This window comes from Nicotiana sylvestris, chromosome 3 (genome assembly GCF_000393655.2).
Source record: "Nicotiana sylvestris chromosome 3, ASM39365v2, whole genome shotgun sequence".
NCBI lineage: Eukaryota > Viridiplantae > Streptophyta > Magnoliopsida > Solanales > Solanaceae > Nicotiana > Nicotiana sylvestris.
Window position 1 is genome coordinate 180619855 of NC_091059.1, and position 17793 is coordinate 180637647.

Here is a 17793-nt window from a genome sequence, read left to right on the forward strand (position 1 = left end):
AAAAGAAAGGATCCAACGATTAAACGAAGAAGCCAGATCTAATAAGGAACGCCAAGATAGGCAATCCGAAAAAGACAGGGCACAATTCAAGAAGGAAAAAGACCATTGGATACGATCAGAAGATCAGCTTCATGCACAACTAGACGAGGCAAGAAGATACAACAGAGAACATCAACAAGCAGACATCGACAAAGAAAGAGCGCATGCAAGATTAGAGCAGGCCAGACTCCGAGCTCTATTAGAATCAGCTCTAGATCGTGAAAACCGTTTCAGAGATATAGCCACCACTCGTCAGCAGCAATTGCAGAACCAAGACCAACGTCTCCAGGATTTCAGGGCACAAATCCACGACTTGGCGGTCTACACCTCTCAAAGTTATGTAAATTGCCAAGGAATGGATTATGAAAGGTTTGCAGAGCATGCACCCATTTTTGCTCGTCATCTAGCAATGGAGTTGGAAAGGATGTATCGTACGCTGGGAGGCCATCTAGGTCAAGCCCCACATTGAGCAGATAATCCAATAATTGACAACAAAAGTGGAAAGTGGGGCATGTTGTGAGATGTTAAGAGTTGTATCTTGTATTTTTATTTAAGTATGTGTATTTCAAATCATTTTCTTAAAGTTTTCAAATGTAATTCCATCTTTGTATAATGAATAAAAGTGATTGCCTTTAGTCCGAACTACGCAAGGTCTGATTCATGCGGGGGCATGATACGTAGGCAATCTCTATAAGATTCGACCACCACAATAAAAGATATATATAATAAATAAAAGTGAATAACAATAAAAATTTCAAGAAAGCTGGGACGACACAAGCAGCCGAGCAAATGCATAATAGAAAGGGATTATTTGTCTAGGAGCATTGCATCTCAACGTGTGATTATATATGTGTTAAACTCTCAAAACTAACAAGTTTGTTCATTTCCAGAATTCAAGCAGTTAGTTTCTCTAAAGAGTATACTGGCATATTATCATTATCACACGAGATCAAAAGGACCACTACCCGAAAGTATGTCTATCCCAGATGTTGACACAGGTATGGAGCTAGAGGAGATGGATGTCGGGAAAATGAAAGAAGAGATGTTTAAACTCAAGCAGCAAATGGCTGAGATGTACCAAGCCTGGTCTACAGGACAGTTACCCCCGTCTTACTCAACTAACCCTGCTCCATCAATGACCCAAACTCAGGATAATATTACCACTGAATTATCCCCAAATTTCCCCATTTACCAGCACTACCGAGGCACCACCTCTCAGACACCGCAGTCTCCACCTCCGAAACCAGTTCCATATTTTCCTCCACCTATGACTCCTGTTTTCGTAGCACCTCCCCCTGCTACATTCCACAAATCTCCTAGTGAGCCTACATTCCAGGCCCAGGACAACCAATATTACCCCCCGGAGCCCACCCTCAAAGCCTCCGAAATTCATTCAACCACTCCTCGTTTTGATCTCCCAACCGAAATTGACAAACCAGCCAAAAATGCTGAACAAGAAGAGATGTTCAGGAAGGTCAAGAGTCTAGAACAATCGTTCAGAGACATGCGAGGATTAGGTGGGCAAGTCAGTGTAGCATACAAAGATTTGTGCTTATTCCCCAATGTACAATTACCAGTCGGCTTCAAGATGCCCAAATTTGACCTATACAACGGGCACGGCGACCCAGTAGCCCACTTAAGGGGTTTCTGTAGCAAGATGCGAGGAGCTGGGGGAAAGGATGAATTATTGATGGCTTACTTCAGTCAAAGTTTAAGCGGATCAGCTTTGGAGTGGTATACACGCCAGGACCATGGGAGATGGTACACCTGGGATGACCTGGCACAGGCATTCGCATACCATTTCCAATACAATCTGGAAATCATCCCAGATCGATTATCTTTGACAAAATTTGAGAAGAAACACAATGAAAGTTTCAGAGAGTATGGTTTTCGGTGGAGAGAACAGGCAGCAAGAGTGGATCCTCCTATGAAGGAGAGCGAAATGGTAGACTACTTCCTCCAAGCCTTGGAGCCAACTTACTATGCCCATCTGGTTTCAGCGGTTGGAAAATCATTCAACGAAGTGGTGAAGATGGGAGGTATGGTGGAAGAAGGTCTCAAAACAAATAAAATTATGAGCTATTCAGCAATTAAGGCAACTACTCAAGCTATTCAAGGCGGGGTAGGAGGAATCGGAAGAAAGAAGAGGGAGGAAGCAGCGGTAGTTGATTCAGGAATTTGGTCGGGACCCAGAGGTTCACCGCTTTACTATAATCAACAACGACCTCGCCAATCAGCTTACCACCATGATTCATCCCAACACTACTATCACCCTTCAGAGCCTCATTTTTCCATTAACCATGCTCAAGCATACAATCAGCCACCTGTTCACACCAATTGGCGTGCTCCTGTCACACCAAATACTTACCCACGAGCCTATCCCGGACCAGGTTTCAGGCCTAGGCCAGCATTCAGGGGAGAAAGGGAACAGAAAAAGAAAACTTACACTCCATTGGGAGAGTCTTACACTAGTCTGTTCCACAGGCTGAGACAGCTAGACATGCTGAGACCAATACAATCCAAGCTACCCAATCCTCCGCCAAAGAATCTGGATTACACCATTAGTTGTGAATATTGCTCCGGTGCACCAGGCCATGATACGGAGAAATGCTGGCATTTGAAAAATGCAATACAAGAGTTGATTGATACTAATAAAATCGAGGTTCAAACCCCCGAAGCCCCAAATATCAATAGAAATCCAATGTCAGCCCATCAAGAGGCCAATATGATAGAAATCATACAAGCTGATGGGGAGACAAAGAAGTCGTCACAAACTGTCATGATGATCAAGTCTCATGAAGCCAAGCCAGATAAGTAGTTAACAGAGAAGGAGCCGGTACTTAAGCAGAACAGAAATGGTGATGAACCATCTATGATAGTCGAGGAGGGATCATCGAGCAAAGTTGCCGCAAAACAAGAAAGGCCAAAAGTGATAGTACCAGGGGTTGCTAACAAACCCATTGTATTCGTGGAAGGAGCCCGTACAGATCGGGTTATTATCACACCTGTAACCCAGCTGCCAGTCATCAACAACAAAGCCATCCCATGGAACTATGAACGGGTGACTGTAATGTACAAGGGAAAAGAAGTCAAGGAAGAAGTGTGTGAGGTGCAAGGCTTGACTCGTTCGGGAAGATGTTTTACGCCCGAAGAGTTAAGAAAAACTAAAAATAATCCAACACCAATAAAGAGAGCTGTGACGGAAGAAGAGGCGGAAGAGTTTTTAAGAAAAATGAAACTCCATGATTATTCTGTTGTGGATCAATTGAAGAAGACGCCCGCTCAAATTTCATTGTTGTCATTACTGATCCATTCAGAGGAGCACCGTCTGGCTTTGATGAAAATCCTGAATGAGGCTCATGTTCCTGAAAAAATCTCTGTAAATCATTTGGGAAGAATAGCCAACAGAATCTTTGAGACAAACAGAATTACATTTGCTGATGATGAATTGCCTGTGGAAGGTACCGAGCACAACAGAGCTCTTTACCTCACCGTGAAATGTGAAAACTCCGTAGTAACCCGGGTATTGGTTGACAATGGGTCAAGTGCAAACATCTGCCCTCTCTCCACTTTAAGCAAATTAAAAATTAAAGAGGAGAGGATCCAGAAGAATAGTATCTGCGTACGGGGGTTTGACGGTGGAAGCAGAGATTCATTTGGCGACATAGTGTTGGAACTAACAATAGGGCCAGTTGAATTCACAATGGAATTTCAAGTGTTGGGCATAACTGTTTCTTACAACTTGTTGTTGGGTCGACCATGGATCCATGCTGCTAAAGCAGTCCCGTCAACACTACATCAGGCTGTCAAGTTTGAATGGGATCATCAAGAAATAGTTGTACATGGGGAAGAAAGTTTAAATGCTCGCAGCAGTGCCATTGTATCGGTCGAGGGAACAGAAAATGACCAGGGATCATGGGTATACCAAGTGTCCGACACAGTGCCGGTAGAGAAAATTCTAGAGGGAAAATACCTTCCGAATCCAAAGATATCCTCTACATCAGTCATGGTAGCCTATGAAATGTTAAAAAATGGTTTTATACCCGACGAAGGTCTGGGCTCATCTTTGCAAGGAATTATACAACCAGTATCTCTTCCCGAGAACTGGGGAACATTCGGTTTGGGGTTCATACCCACTATCACCGATGTGAAAAAGGCCAGAAAGCTGAAACATAAGGCATGGGATCTTCCAAAACCAGTCCCACCTCTATCAAAGTCTTTTGTCAAGACAGGTGCTAAAAATCACCCGATAACAACAATTCCTAAATCCCGAGTCAATCCTGAGGAGGAATTAATTGAAAGATTCGAGAAATTGTTTGATGATGTGAATATGTTGGAAAGCAGAGAAGGGTGTAGCAACGCAGAAGTTCAATTCGTTGGGCCAGAAACAAAGCTTAATAATTGGAAAGCCACTCCTCTCCCAATTCGAAAGGAGTCTTGGTAGTTTATTTTGATTTTCTTTCAGTTTGTTTGGGTTACTTCAGGGTTGTAATCCCAAAGCTTATCTTACAGTTTGTTTGAAGTGTGCAAAACCTTGTTATCTTTCATCATCCAATAAAAAGCAGTTTCCTTTTTATTATCATTCCTGATAGTTTTCTTTTCTTTTTCTTCTTTCCTGTACAGTTCTTTTTACGCTGGCTCTAGTGATATGGCATGCATGAGGAATCCTCAGCCCAGTCTTAAAAATCAATCTGGTTCCGAAATATTAATTCAAGAAATATATTGTGATTATGAATCAGAATATGATGAAGATGAGGTTTTTGAAGAGATTAGTAAAGAGTTAATTCACTTTGAGGAAAAAATCAAACCTAACTTGAGTGATACCGAGGACATCAATATAGGGGACACGAGTAATATCCGGGAAACTAAAATAAGTGTCCATCTCGAACCAAAGATCCGAGAAGAGTTAATTAAAGCACTCATAGAATTCAAAGATGTTTTTGCATGGTCATATGACGACATGCCGGGCCTGAGCACTGATTTAGTGGTTCACAAATTGCCCACCGATCCAACGGTGCCTCCTGTCAAGCAGAGGCTGAGAAAATTCAAGCCTGATATGAGTGTGAGAATTAAGGAAGAAATCACCAAACAATTGGAAGCAAAGGTCATTCGAGTCACTCGATATCCTGTTTGGTTGGCTAATATCGTTCCTGTACCAAAGAAAGACGGCAAAATTAGAGTATGCGTCGACTATCGCAATCTCAACAAAGCAAGTCCAAAGGATAATTTCCCATTACCCAATATCCATATTTTGATCGACAATTGTGCCAAGCATGATATAGGGTCTTTCGTGGATTGTTATGCCGGGTATCATCAAATTCTAATGGATGAAGAAGATGCAGAAAAGACGGCATTCATCACACCATGGGGAACTTATTGCTACCGGGTAATGCCATTCGGTTTGAAGAACGCCGGAGCAACCTACATGAGAGCAATGACCACAGTGTTTCATGATATGATACACAAAGAGATTGAGGTATACGTGGACGATGTGATCATAAAATCAAAGCATCAATCTGACCACATTGGGGACTTAAGGAAATTCTTCTTAAGACTTCGCAGGTACAACCTCAAGCTTAACCCTGCCAAATGCGCATTTGGAGTTCCATCTGGAAAGTTACTGGGATTTATAGTCAGTCGAAGAGGCATCGAGCTAGACCCATCAAAAATCAAAGCCATCCAAGAATTGCCACCTCCAAGGAACAAAACTGAAGTAATGAGTTTGCTGGGAAGGTTAAATTACATCAGCAGGTTTATTGCTCAGCTCACAACAACCTGTGAGCCAATTTTCAAATTTTTGAAAAAGGATGCTGCGGTCAAATGGACCGATGAGTGTCAAGAAGCGTTCGATAAGACAAAAGGGTACTTGTCAAACCCACCCGTGTTGGTCCCGCCAGAGCCAGGAAGACTTTTGATTCTTTACTTGACAGTTTTGGAAAATTCATTTGGTTGTGTATTGGGGCAACATGACCTCACCGGCAGAAAAGAACATGCCATCTACTACCTTAGCAAGAAATTCACAGCCTATGAGGTTAAGTATACTCATCTGGAAAAGACATGTTGCGCCCTAACATGGGTAGCTCAGAAGTTGAAACACTATTTGTCGTCCTACACTACTTACCTCATTTCTCGTCTGGATCCATTGAAATATATTTTTCAAAAGCCTATGCCAACGGGAAGACTTTCAAAGTGGCAGATATTGCTCACAGAATTTGACATCATCTATGTGACTCGGACTGCAATGAAAGCCCAAGCACTGGCTGATCATTTAGCTGAAAACCCGGTCGATGAGGAATACGAGCCGTTGAAAACCTATTTTCCTGATGAAGAAATAATGCATATCGACGAGGTGGAGCAAATTGAAAAACCTGGCTGGAAACTTTTCTTTGATGGAGCCGCTAACATGAAAGGATTCGGGATAGGAGCTGTAATCATTTCTGAAACAGGGCATCACTATCCTGTTACGGCTCAATTGCGATTTTATTGCACCAATAATATGGCTGAATATGAAGCTTGTATTTTGGGGTTAAGGCTAGCCGCAGACATGGGTATCCGAGAAATCTTAGTCATGGGAGATTCGGATCTTTTGGTACATCAAATTCAAGGAGAATGGGAAACCCGAGACTTGAAGCTCATACCATACCGACAATGTCTACATGATCTTTGTCAGCGGTTTCAATCAGTGGAATTCCGACATATTCCAAGAATCCATAATGAGGTAGCCGATGCATTGGCTACCCTGGCATCAATGTTGCACCATCCGGACAAAGCTTATGTAGATCCGATACATATTCAAGTCCACGATCAACACGCTTATTGCAATATGGTTGAAGAAGAATTTGATGGTGAACCATGGTTCCACGACATCAAGGAGTATATCAGGATGGGGATATATCCCGCACAAGCCACAGGAGATCAAAAGAGGACCATTAGGCGATTGGCAAATGGATTCTTCTTAAGCGGAGGAGTTTTGTATAAAAGAACACCAGATCTTGGATTATTAAGATGCATAGATGCCAGACAAGCTACAGCTGTCATGTCTGAAGTACATTCGGGAGTTTGCGGACCCCACATGAGTGGATATGTGTTGGCAAAGAAAATCCTCCGAGCTGGTTACTATTGGCTTACCATGGAGCGAGATTGTATCAGTTTTGTGCGCAAGTGTCATCAATGCCAGATACACGGAGATTTGATTCATTCTCCACCATCCGAGTTGCACACAATGTCGGCACCATGGCCCTTCGTTGCCTGGGGCATGGATGTGATTGGACCAATTGAGCCGGCAGCATCCAATGGGCACAGGTTCATTCTGGTAGCCATTGATTATTTTACCAAATGGGTTGAGGCCAAGACATTCAAATCGGTGACCAAGAAAGCTGTGGTCGATTTTGTCCACTCAAATATCATATGTCGATTCGGAATCCCAAAGGTGATCATCACAGATAACGGTGCTAATCTTAACAGCAACTTAATGAAGGAAGTATGTCAACAGTTTAAGATTACACATCGCAACTCTACCCCATATCGGCCCAAGGCGAATGGAGCAGTCGAGGCAGCCAACAAAAACATAAAGAAGATACTTCGGAAAATGGTAGAAGGTTCAAGACAATGGCATGAAAAATTACCATTTGCATTATTGGGATACCGCACTACTGTTCGCACTTCAGTAGGAGCAACTCCTTATTTGTTGGTATATGGCACTGAAGCAGTAATTCCTGCAGAAGTTGAGATTCCTTCCCTTCGGATCATCGCCGAAGCAAAGATTGATGATAATGAATGGGTCAAAACCCGTCTAGAACAGTTAAACTTGATTGATGAAAAACGATTGACCGCAGTATGTCATGATCAATTATATCAAAGAAGAATAGCAAGAGCATACAACAAAAAAGTGCATCCACGGAAGTTCGAAGTGGGCCAACATGTGCTGAAACGTATTCTTCCACATCAGGTTGAGGCAAAAGGCAAATTTGCCCCGAATTGGCAAGGACCATTCATTGTGACCAGAGTATTATCAAATGGTGCACTATGCTTAACAGACATTGAAGGCAAATGCATAGACATGGCAATCAATTCTGACGCGGTAAAAAGATATTATGCATAACTTTTGAATGTTTGTATTTAGCATTATTTCGAAGATTGGAATGACAAAGGCAATTTATTCTGCTATCCAAACACTATACCCTTTGCTTCCCCTTTTGAGCCATATTTGTTTCGTTCCTACCCTCTCTTGGAATCGATGAAAATCAAATATGAAATAAAAAAAAAAATCACTATTATTTGGTGAACTACGTTTGACCTGATTCCTCAAAGAAGGATACGTAGGCGCCTCACGGCTCGGTCATAGGGTGCACAATATACATAATGTGCACAAAAAGAAATTCAAGAGACCCCAATCAAGAAACTGGGGCAAGAATTGTATTGGAAATAAGAAAAGATTCCAAGAGTTGTAATTTTAAAACCATACCAAAACTGTTTAGCTTTTGATACCTTTCCATTTCCAACCACATACCAAAAAGACCTTTCGATCAATCTTAGGAAAATGCTGAGTCAAACAAATGAAGATGGTTCATAACACTCTGGTACAAACAAGAAAAGAAAGTAAAAATGAGAGAGTCTTATTGGTGAAAACCTTCGTAGGCACCATAAGGAGAAAAAGAAGTAAGAAATGAACAAATGAGGAAGGTTTATCGGTGAAAACTCTTTGAGATATTGCAAGTCCAACAGGTCTGTGAAATGAAAAATGAAGTTGGATTACGGAAATTTTGGGGGAAAACAAAAATGAGACAAATGAAAGGAGATTGATTAAAAGACTGGGTTAATTAATCCGAAATGCATACCCTGATCATTGGCGCCAGTAACTCCAATCAGATAAGTTTTTATTCTTTCTCCAACAGTCATCCAAACTTGGATTTTTCTTTTCATTCTATAATTGTCGAAATCAGCGTGTTTCGTCACTAATAATCTTACTTTTCTAAAGCTTTGAGATAAGTTTTATTCCAAACAAATAAGAAGGAATGTCAAGGTATACTACCAAGATTCAAGGTTACATGATGCAAAATACGGCCATGAAAGGCGGGAGATAAAAAGATATGGGAGGAAGAAAAATGAAATCAAAAGTGGATCAACAATGTCAGGAAAGACATATGATTACGGTTAAAAGGGTTTGAAGGAAAACATACAGAGGGGAATCCTATAATCAAGGATCAATTACAAGGACAAAACAGTCTTTTTCAACCATTCCAAGGCAATAAAAAAGAGACGAAGAGAAGCCTCACCATCGGCAAGAATACCCCAGTTAACCACCCTACTTTAAACTAACGAAGTTTTCTTTGATTTAAAAACAGGGGCAAAAACAACATTTGTGTCAGGAAAAACCCAATGAGAATTAAAGAAGTCAGGCGTCCACCTGGAGAATGAGGACAAAGAATTGAAGAAATCAGGCGTCCACCTGAAGAATGAGGATGAGAATTAAAGAAATCAGGCGTCCACCTGGAGAATGAGGATAAGAATTAAAAAAGTCAGGCGTCCACCTGGAGAATAAGGATAAGAATTGAAGAAGTCAGGCGTCCACCTGGAGAATGAGGATGAGAATTAAAGAAGTCAGGCGTCCACCTGGAGAATGAGGATGAGAATTAAAGAAGTCAGGCATCCACCTGGAGAATGAGGACAAAGAATTGAAGAAGTCAGGCGTCCACCTGGAGAATGAGGATAAGAATTAAAGAAGTCAGGCGTCCACCTGGAGAATGAGGATAAGAATTAAAGAAGTCAGGCGTCCACCTGGAGAATGAGGATAAGAATTGAAGAAGTCAGGCGTCCACCTGGAGAATGAGGATGAGAATTAAAGAAGTCAGGCGTCCACCTGGAGAATGAGGATGAGAATTAAAGAAGTCAGGCGTCCACCTGGAGAATGAGGACAAAGAATTGAAGAAGTCAGGCGTCCACCTGGAGAATGAGGATAAGAATTAAAGAAGTCAGGCGTCCACCTGGAGAATGAGGATGAGAATTAAAGAAATCAGGCGTCCACCTGGAGAATGAGGATGAGAATTAAAGAAGTCAGGCGTCCACCTGGAGAACGAGGATGAGAATTAAAGAAGTCAGGCGTCCACCTGGAGAACGAGGATGAAGAATTAAAGAAATCAGGCGTCCACCTGGAGAATGAGGATGAGAATTGAAGAAATCAGGCGTCCCCCTGGAGAACGAGGATGAGAAGAAGAAGTCAGGCGTCCACCTGGAGAATGAGGATGAGAATAAGAAGTCAGGCGTCCACATGGATAATGAGGACAAAGAATTGAAGAAATCAGGCGTCCACCTGAAGAATGAGGATAAAGAAAAGAAGCAGTCAGGCGTCCACCTGAAGAATGAGGACAAAGAAAAGAAGAAGAAGTCAGGCGTCCACCTGAAGAATGAGGACAAAGAAAAGAAGAAGAAGTCAGGCGTCCACCTGGAGAACGAGGACAAAGAATTGAAGAAGTCAGGCATCCACCTGGAGAACGAGGACAAAGAATTGAAGAAGTCAGGCGTCCACCTGGAGAATGAGGATGAATCCGCAGTCAGGCACCCACCTGGAGAACAAGGGAATACAATTGAAGTATTGAAGTCAAAAGCCCGCTCATATGAGAAAGGAGCACACTTAAAGTCAATAAAGCAGAGGAGTCCAACAAAGTCCCCAGCAGGAAACAACAAGAGTCCCAAACAGATAAAGAAAATACGGGACATAATGAAAAGGAATACGGAATAAGCCAAATGCCCAAGAGTCACCAAGATATCAAGACAACAAGAAACGCAAGGGCATGATCTAGATAAGATTTTATAATTCATGTACCATAGTCTAGTTTAGCTTTTTGTATTAACTTTAAAGCAAAGTGTAATAAGGAGGTCAGCAAGCAGTAAAAACATCACGAAGCAGCAGTAATATCACAGTCCCATGGTAGTCCCAGCTACCCAAAACTTCCCGAACTAATTGACCTAATTCCTTTATAGCCAAGGATATGTAGGAAACCTTTGAAGCAGAGGTTCGGTCAAATATTTCAAAAAATGCTTCCCACGGAGTATTGGAACGGGCAAAAATCGCTCGTATCCGCTCACTTTATCTTTGCACGAAAACTCTTCGAGTTTCCGCACAAAGAGGGGCAGCTGTGAGCACGTGATTTTTGCCTTACGAAAACTATTCCAAAATAAATCAAAAATAAAATAAATTTCTTTTACTGTGCAATTTTTTGAATTTGCGTGGTGTTTGTTAAATATTTGTCTTATATCCGTAAATGTTTACGTTGTCATAATAAAATGAAAAAAAACAAAATAAAATACATGTTGCATGCATATAGGATTTAATTATGCATTTAAAAGATAATTTAAATAAAATCACAAAAAATATGCATTAGTTCTATTTTTAAATATGTCACTGTGTGATTAATGTTGTGACTATGTGTTAAATAGCTGTTATAAAGTAATTAATATTTTTGTGTAAGGTTCAAAATTGTTTTATAACTTTTATTAGGATTTTTTTTATGATTAATAATAAAATTAGAAAATAAAAAGATATACAGGTTGTAAAATAAAAATTGGACCTGGATTAAAATCCAGGCCCAAAACCAAGTTACCCCCCCCCCAGCCCAATCCAGGCAACCCAGGTACCGGTCCAATTCAAACAAGTCAAAACGACATCGTTTGGTCGTAGTTTATCAGGGACCGTTGGATCAAAGCCAACCAACGGCTGAGATCCCACGAACCTTAACCCATAGCCCTTACCCGACCCAATGCCCCGATTCAGCCCGACCCCAGCAGTAAACCAAACGACACCGTTTGGCTAAATGAACTAATCTTGGCCTTCTATTCTCCTTGATCCAACGGTCAATATCAATCCACCATTCCCCTATATAAACCCATAATCCTTACCCCGACCCCCCTAACTAAACACCCCCCTCCTCTCCTATTCATCGTCTTCCCAAACAGACCCCTAACCCTAGCCGCCCCTATTCCCCTTCGCCTGAAACCCGGTGGTATCAACGCCGCCGGTCACCACCTTAACACCCCAGAACCCCCTGAACACCCTCTATCCGAATATGTTAGCCTTTTGGCTCGAATCTTCCTGAAGGTTCTCGAATCTTCATTTGAAGATTCGATCCAAACTCAGATCTAAATCTAACAGCCCCAAATCGACACCATAGCTTCCCTTAACCACCCTAGGTATGGATCTGTTGTTTGTTTGGTTCGAATCCCCTCAGAACTCTTCGAATCTTCTTTTGAAGGTTCGAACCAAACAAGGACTTACCCAGATTTGTTCTAAACTGACACCAAATGACCCCTAGGCTTCCCTCACCCTTGTGTCGTATTTGGTTCCCCTCGAATCTGACCAGAAATGGTTAAATCCCATATCGAACCTTCAGGAACCCTAGAAATACCAGACTTTTGGATTCTGCCCAAATTAAATAAAGATTGAGGTTTAATCGACCTTAGTCGAAGTATTTTCAGTGGAAAATACTTCGACTAAGGTCTGTTTGATTTCAAACAAAGTCCAAATCCAAGTTGAGTTCGAGTCCGGTTGAATTTAAAGATTTAGAGGTACTTTCCTTATTTTTTTTTGTTTCTTACATGAATAATTGTTTGTTTAATAACCTGTTAATTTTTCATGTTTTTATTTGATTAATTCTGTCATCTTTGTCTCATGCCCGTATGATTAGTCAAATAAATGAATTGTTTCTGTTGGTTGTGATTAATTACAATGTGTGTGATCGACTCGATTAAGTTCGTCGATCAGTTGTGTTATAAATCTTGTTTCTGAAAATGCTGATTGAAACAGTCTATTTCTTTTTGTTTTAGACTGATTATGGACAAATGTTGTAAATAGTCATCTGATTAATACTCGTCAATTAAATCATGTTTGTTTGCAAATCAGTAAATTCAAATGAATGTTGTGTATATATTGTTTTCTGAACAGGGCATTGTTAGTATATTGACAATGCTCCTGTGTGTGTTGGATCTTGGTTCAATGTTTAAGTCCAGTCTGAATTGTTATAATAATTTCAGTGATATGTTGTTATGATGTTAGTTCTGAATTCAGTATGATTTTACAAATGTTGATTAGATGTAATTGTGTTAGAAGGTTACATTCTTAGTTAGGATTCAGTTCAAAATTTTAGGATTGGTTGTAGCTGTCTTAAATCAGATTAATAATCAGGTTTGAACAGATTTTAAAAATCTGTATTGTTAGATTTTAAGTTTGACAGCAATAATAATAGTAATCACAGTAGGATTTCTGAGGGTATTTCTGGGACAGAATAGTGAGGGTAATATGATAGCATAGTGGGCTGAAAGTGAATTGTTAATGGCTATAGTTTAAGATAATAATGGGGAACAAAGGGTAATGTGGCTGCTTAAAATCAGGATAGGATCATTTAAATTATTCAAAAGCAGTTTTTAATGGAACTTTTTGATTTTAAAAGAAGAAGGGGTCCAAGAAGCACTAAAAGAGTATAGGACCAGACCTGTATAAATACAGGGAGCTGGACAGACCTTAAAAGGGGGAGTTTTTCAAGAGAAAGGGATAAGTTTTAAGGATCAGATTTTAAAACTGAAGAGGAGGGTTATACACCTAGAGTAAGATAAAAAGAAAGAGAATCAAGCAGAAAAATCAGAAATGATTTTCTGAAGAGGAAGAAGAAACAGAAAAAAATCAAAAACAGAAAAAATCAGAAACAAGAATTTGAAACAGAAAAGAAACTGAAATCTGAAATATTGTCCTTTTGTTGAATCTGTTCGGATTTATTTGAATCCATAGTTCAGTTAAAATCTGAAGTTTTCTTTAAAAATACCGTCATTGTGAATCTGGGCTCCTCGGGTCTTATTATTGCTCAAATCTGTGGAAATACTGATATTTTGCCAGTATTTTGTTACTGCTGCAACTGCTGAAACTTACTTCTTCTACCTTCATTTCCAGGTACTTATCTTTTAGATTCTATGTTGGAAAGAGATTCAGCATGACGAATCAATGAAGCTTGAATTGCAATTCTATTTTTATTTTGTCTAAGTTCATTATTTTAAAAGTTCAGTCTTGTTTTATGTTTGGTTAATATAGTAGTATGTTTGACATGATAATTAGTAGTTGATTATTCTCTTTTAAAACTCATATAAGTGCTGTAATAATATTATCTATACTAGAATTTCTCATTAGTATAGTTATATGTGAGTTGTCAAAACAGGGAGTATGGCATAAAAATAGGCCATTGATTATATCCCATAATACCTTTAGCTAAATGTAAAGTAGAATGGAAGTATTAAGAAGTTACATTAGTAGTATATCTTGTAAAAAAAATATGATTTTGTTTAGATTGATATAAGCTATTATATGGCATGATGACAAGTATATTTATAATCATATGAGTAAGGTGAGTTGGTATAGCTCGTTATAATGTTAAGAATATTATGAATGTTTAGGCGCACAACTATGTTGTATGTAATACAATTTTATTGAATCAATTCGAATAATAACTCCTTTCTCATCAATTCGATTATTTAGCGTTATAAATAAACTAAGCAATTATAATTTTGGATTAAAAACAAGTATGTGAGAATGAGATGATATGTATAAGAACAAATTGCAACACTTTATATCAATGGGAAGTAGAAATAAAACTTGCACTAAATAAAAATAATAAAAATTCTTGAAAAATATTTCTTCCCTTTATAAATCATTTTTAGTTTCATATACAATTCATATATATATATATATATATATATATATATATATATATATATATCATATACAATTCATTCTTTGGCATATATATATATGTTGTATTTGTTAAAAATCCTATTTTTATTCTTTTCTTCGAATTTGAATAGCGGGATGAATATAATTTATACTCGGAAATTATAATCGACGGGCAACATTTAATAGATTGTGAATTCTTTTCGAAGAATTTAAGGGCCTCTAAAATGGGAGTTCTCATGATTTTCACATAAAAATGTATGAATAAAATAAACAATTTGTGGAAAATCCATAATACCATTACAAATATTTTGCGCGATTAGGGATGCGTTCGCGTACCCTGATTATATTTTTTTTTAAAAACAAATTCGGATTATGCGTACACGCAATTTCGAGCGAATATTTAAGAAAAGGATTTTTCCAAGGATGTTAAAATAATTTCATATAACCCGAGATGTGCAGTTCATTGTCTAAATACAAGGGTGATGATGTTCTGATTTTATTTTAAATTTCGAACATATGATTTTTTAATAAAAACTATAACAATTTTATTGTGTACACGTATGCGTGGCACGATCCTCTGTAATTATAAAAGGTATATAATACGAATATACGTACGCGTAATTCGTCATAAACAATAAACAGAAGCGGTGACAAAATCCTGCAATATATATGTAAAAATCAAGATAAGCCAATAATAAAAACAGTTGAGCGACCGTGCTAGAACCACGGAATTCGGAAATGCCTAACACCTTCTTCCGGATTAACAGAATTCCTTACTCAGGATTTCTGGTTCACAGAATTATAAACAGAGTCATATTCTCCTCGATTCAGGGATTAAAACCGGTGACTTGGGACGCCTTAAAATTCTCAGGTGGCGACTCTGAAATAATTAAATAAATCCCGTTTCGACTGTCCTTAAATTGGAGAAAACTCCCCACGCGCCCCGCGGGCGCGGTAAAAAGGAGGTGCGACAGCAACTGGCGCTGAAGCCGATGACTGACCCCTCTGCTGGGATGAACTAGCAAAACGATGAGGACACTACCTCCACATATCTCACCACACTCAAAACAACTCCCAGGTGATGGAGAAGGGGACTGAAGGGAACCCCTCGCACCGGAGTGACTAGTAGATGCACTCAGCATAGAAGAGCCCTGAACTGATGGAGCACGAGATGAACTCTGAGCTGGAAGGTCACTAAGTGATGACTGGCCTTGCTGAGAACCATAATAACCATGACACGAAGATGCCACACAATAACCTGGGCGAGCTGGCTGAGCAGACCTGAATGAACGGCTTTTGCCGTGCTGAAACTGACCCCTCATAGGAGCACCACTATAGCTGTCAGATCCTTGAGGCCTCTTGGCCTCCCTCTCCTCTCGCTCCTAAAGACGAACAGACTCAATCTCACAGGCAATGTCCACACTCCTTGAATGTAGCACCAATCACCTTCTCCCTAGTCATGAGAATACGAAGCTGATAAGTGAGGCCATCCACAAAACCTCCTAATCCTCTCTCTATCTATCGGAACCATCCAAATAGCATGACGAGCTAACTTGGAGAACCTCAACTCATAAGGTAACACAGTCATATCCCCCTATCGCAACCACTCAAACTGGCTACGCAGCTCCTATCTGCGGGACTGCAGCACATACTTCTGTAGGAAGAGAACGGAGAACTACTGCTAGGAAAGGGGTGCTTCACCAATAGGCCTACGCCTCTCAAAATCCTCCTACCAAGTGAAAGAAGCTCCTAAAAATTGATAGGTGGTAAAAGCGACCCCACTGGTCTCTAGAATACCGGCAGTACGAAGCATCCTCTAACACTTATTCAAAAAGCCCTGGGCATCCTCGCCCTCTGTGCCACTGAAGGTCAGAGGCTGTAATCTACCAAATCTCTCCAACCTACGCTGCTCATCCTCCAGCATGATAGGAACCACATAGTCCTGAGCAGCTGCGACCGGCTGGGCTGGATGTGCCCCCAACGTCTGAAGTCCCTGCACGACCTGCTCAGGTGTACGAGCGGCAGGAGTCTGATTGCCTCCCCCGGCCTGTGAAGTAGCTGCGGCTGTAGTGGCTGAAGCCGCCTGAGCCAGACCAGTGCAAACTGATAAGATCTGTGCCAAGGCCTGTTGAAGACCCGAAATCACGATGGGCACAACTAGTGCCTGAGCTGGTGCTGCTGGAGCATCCATAGTTGGAGCCTGATCCTGAGCTGGGGAAGCTGGTGGATCCATAGGTGCTGCCCTCGCTGCTCTGCCTCTACCATGATTACGACCACGTCCACGACCTCTGGTGGCCACATCAGGTGGCACTGGTGGTCGCCCACCCTACTCAGTAGCGCGTGTCCTCACCATCTGTGAGAGAATTGAATAACAAAAGTTCAGTACTCGGATCAACAAGTTTGCACGACAAGAATTTCAAGAATATGAAGCTTTTTACGAAAGGTTCTACAGCCTCTCGAGGATAAATATAGAAGTCTCCGTACCGATCCGCCAGACTCTACTAAACCTGCTCATGACTCGTGAGACTTATGTAACCTAGGATCTGATACCAACTTGTCACGACCCTAAACCCGAACCCGGTCGTGATGGAACCTCTCGTGAAGATAATACCAGCCAATTAAACCCAATTCACTTTTTAAAAAGTTAAATAAAATAAAAGCAGTCTAAAACATGATATAGCAATATTAAGTAGCGAATAATGCCAATAAAGTGCGGAAGTACAACCCAACACAGCCCTAACAGGGGTGTCACTAGTCATGAGCATCTATAAGTCATAATACAATTCTGCTAAATCCATAACTAAAACAACTGTCTGAAGGGAAATAGAAGCCATAAAGGAGTAGAGACACGGGGCTACAGACGGCAACAACTACCTCGTAATCTCCGAAAACCCACCTGAAGCTGGAGGTATCAGCACTCGGGAGCGGTGCCAGCTACGCCTGAATCTGCACACAGGGTGTAGGGAGTAAAGTGAGTACTCCAACTCAGTGAGTAACAAATGTAAATAAAGATTGAAAGTAAGAAAACACGTAAGGCACAAGAC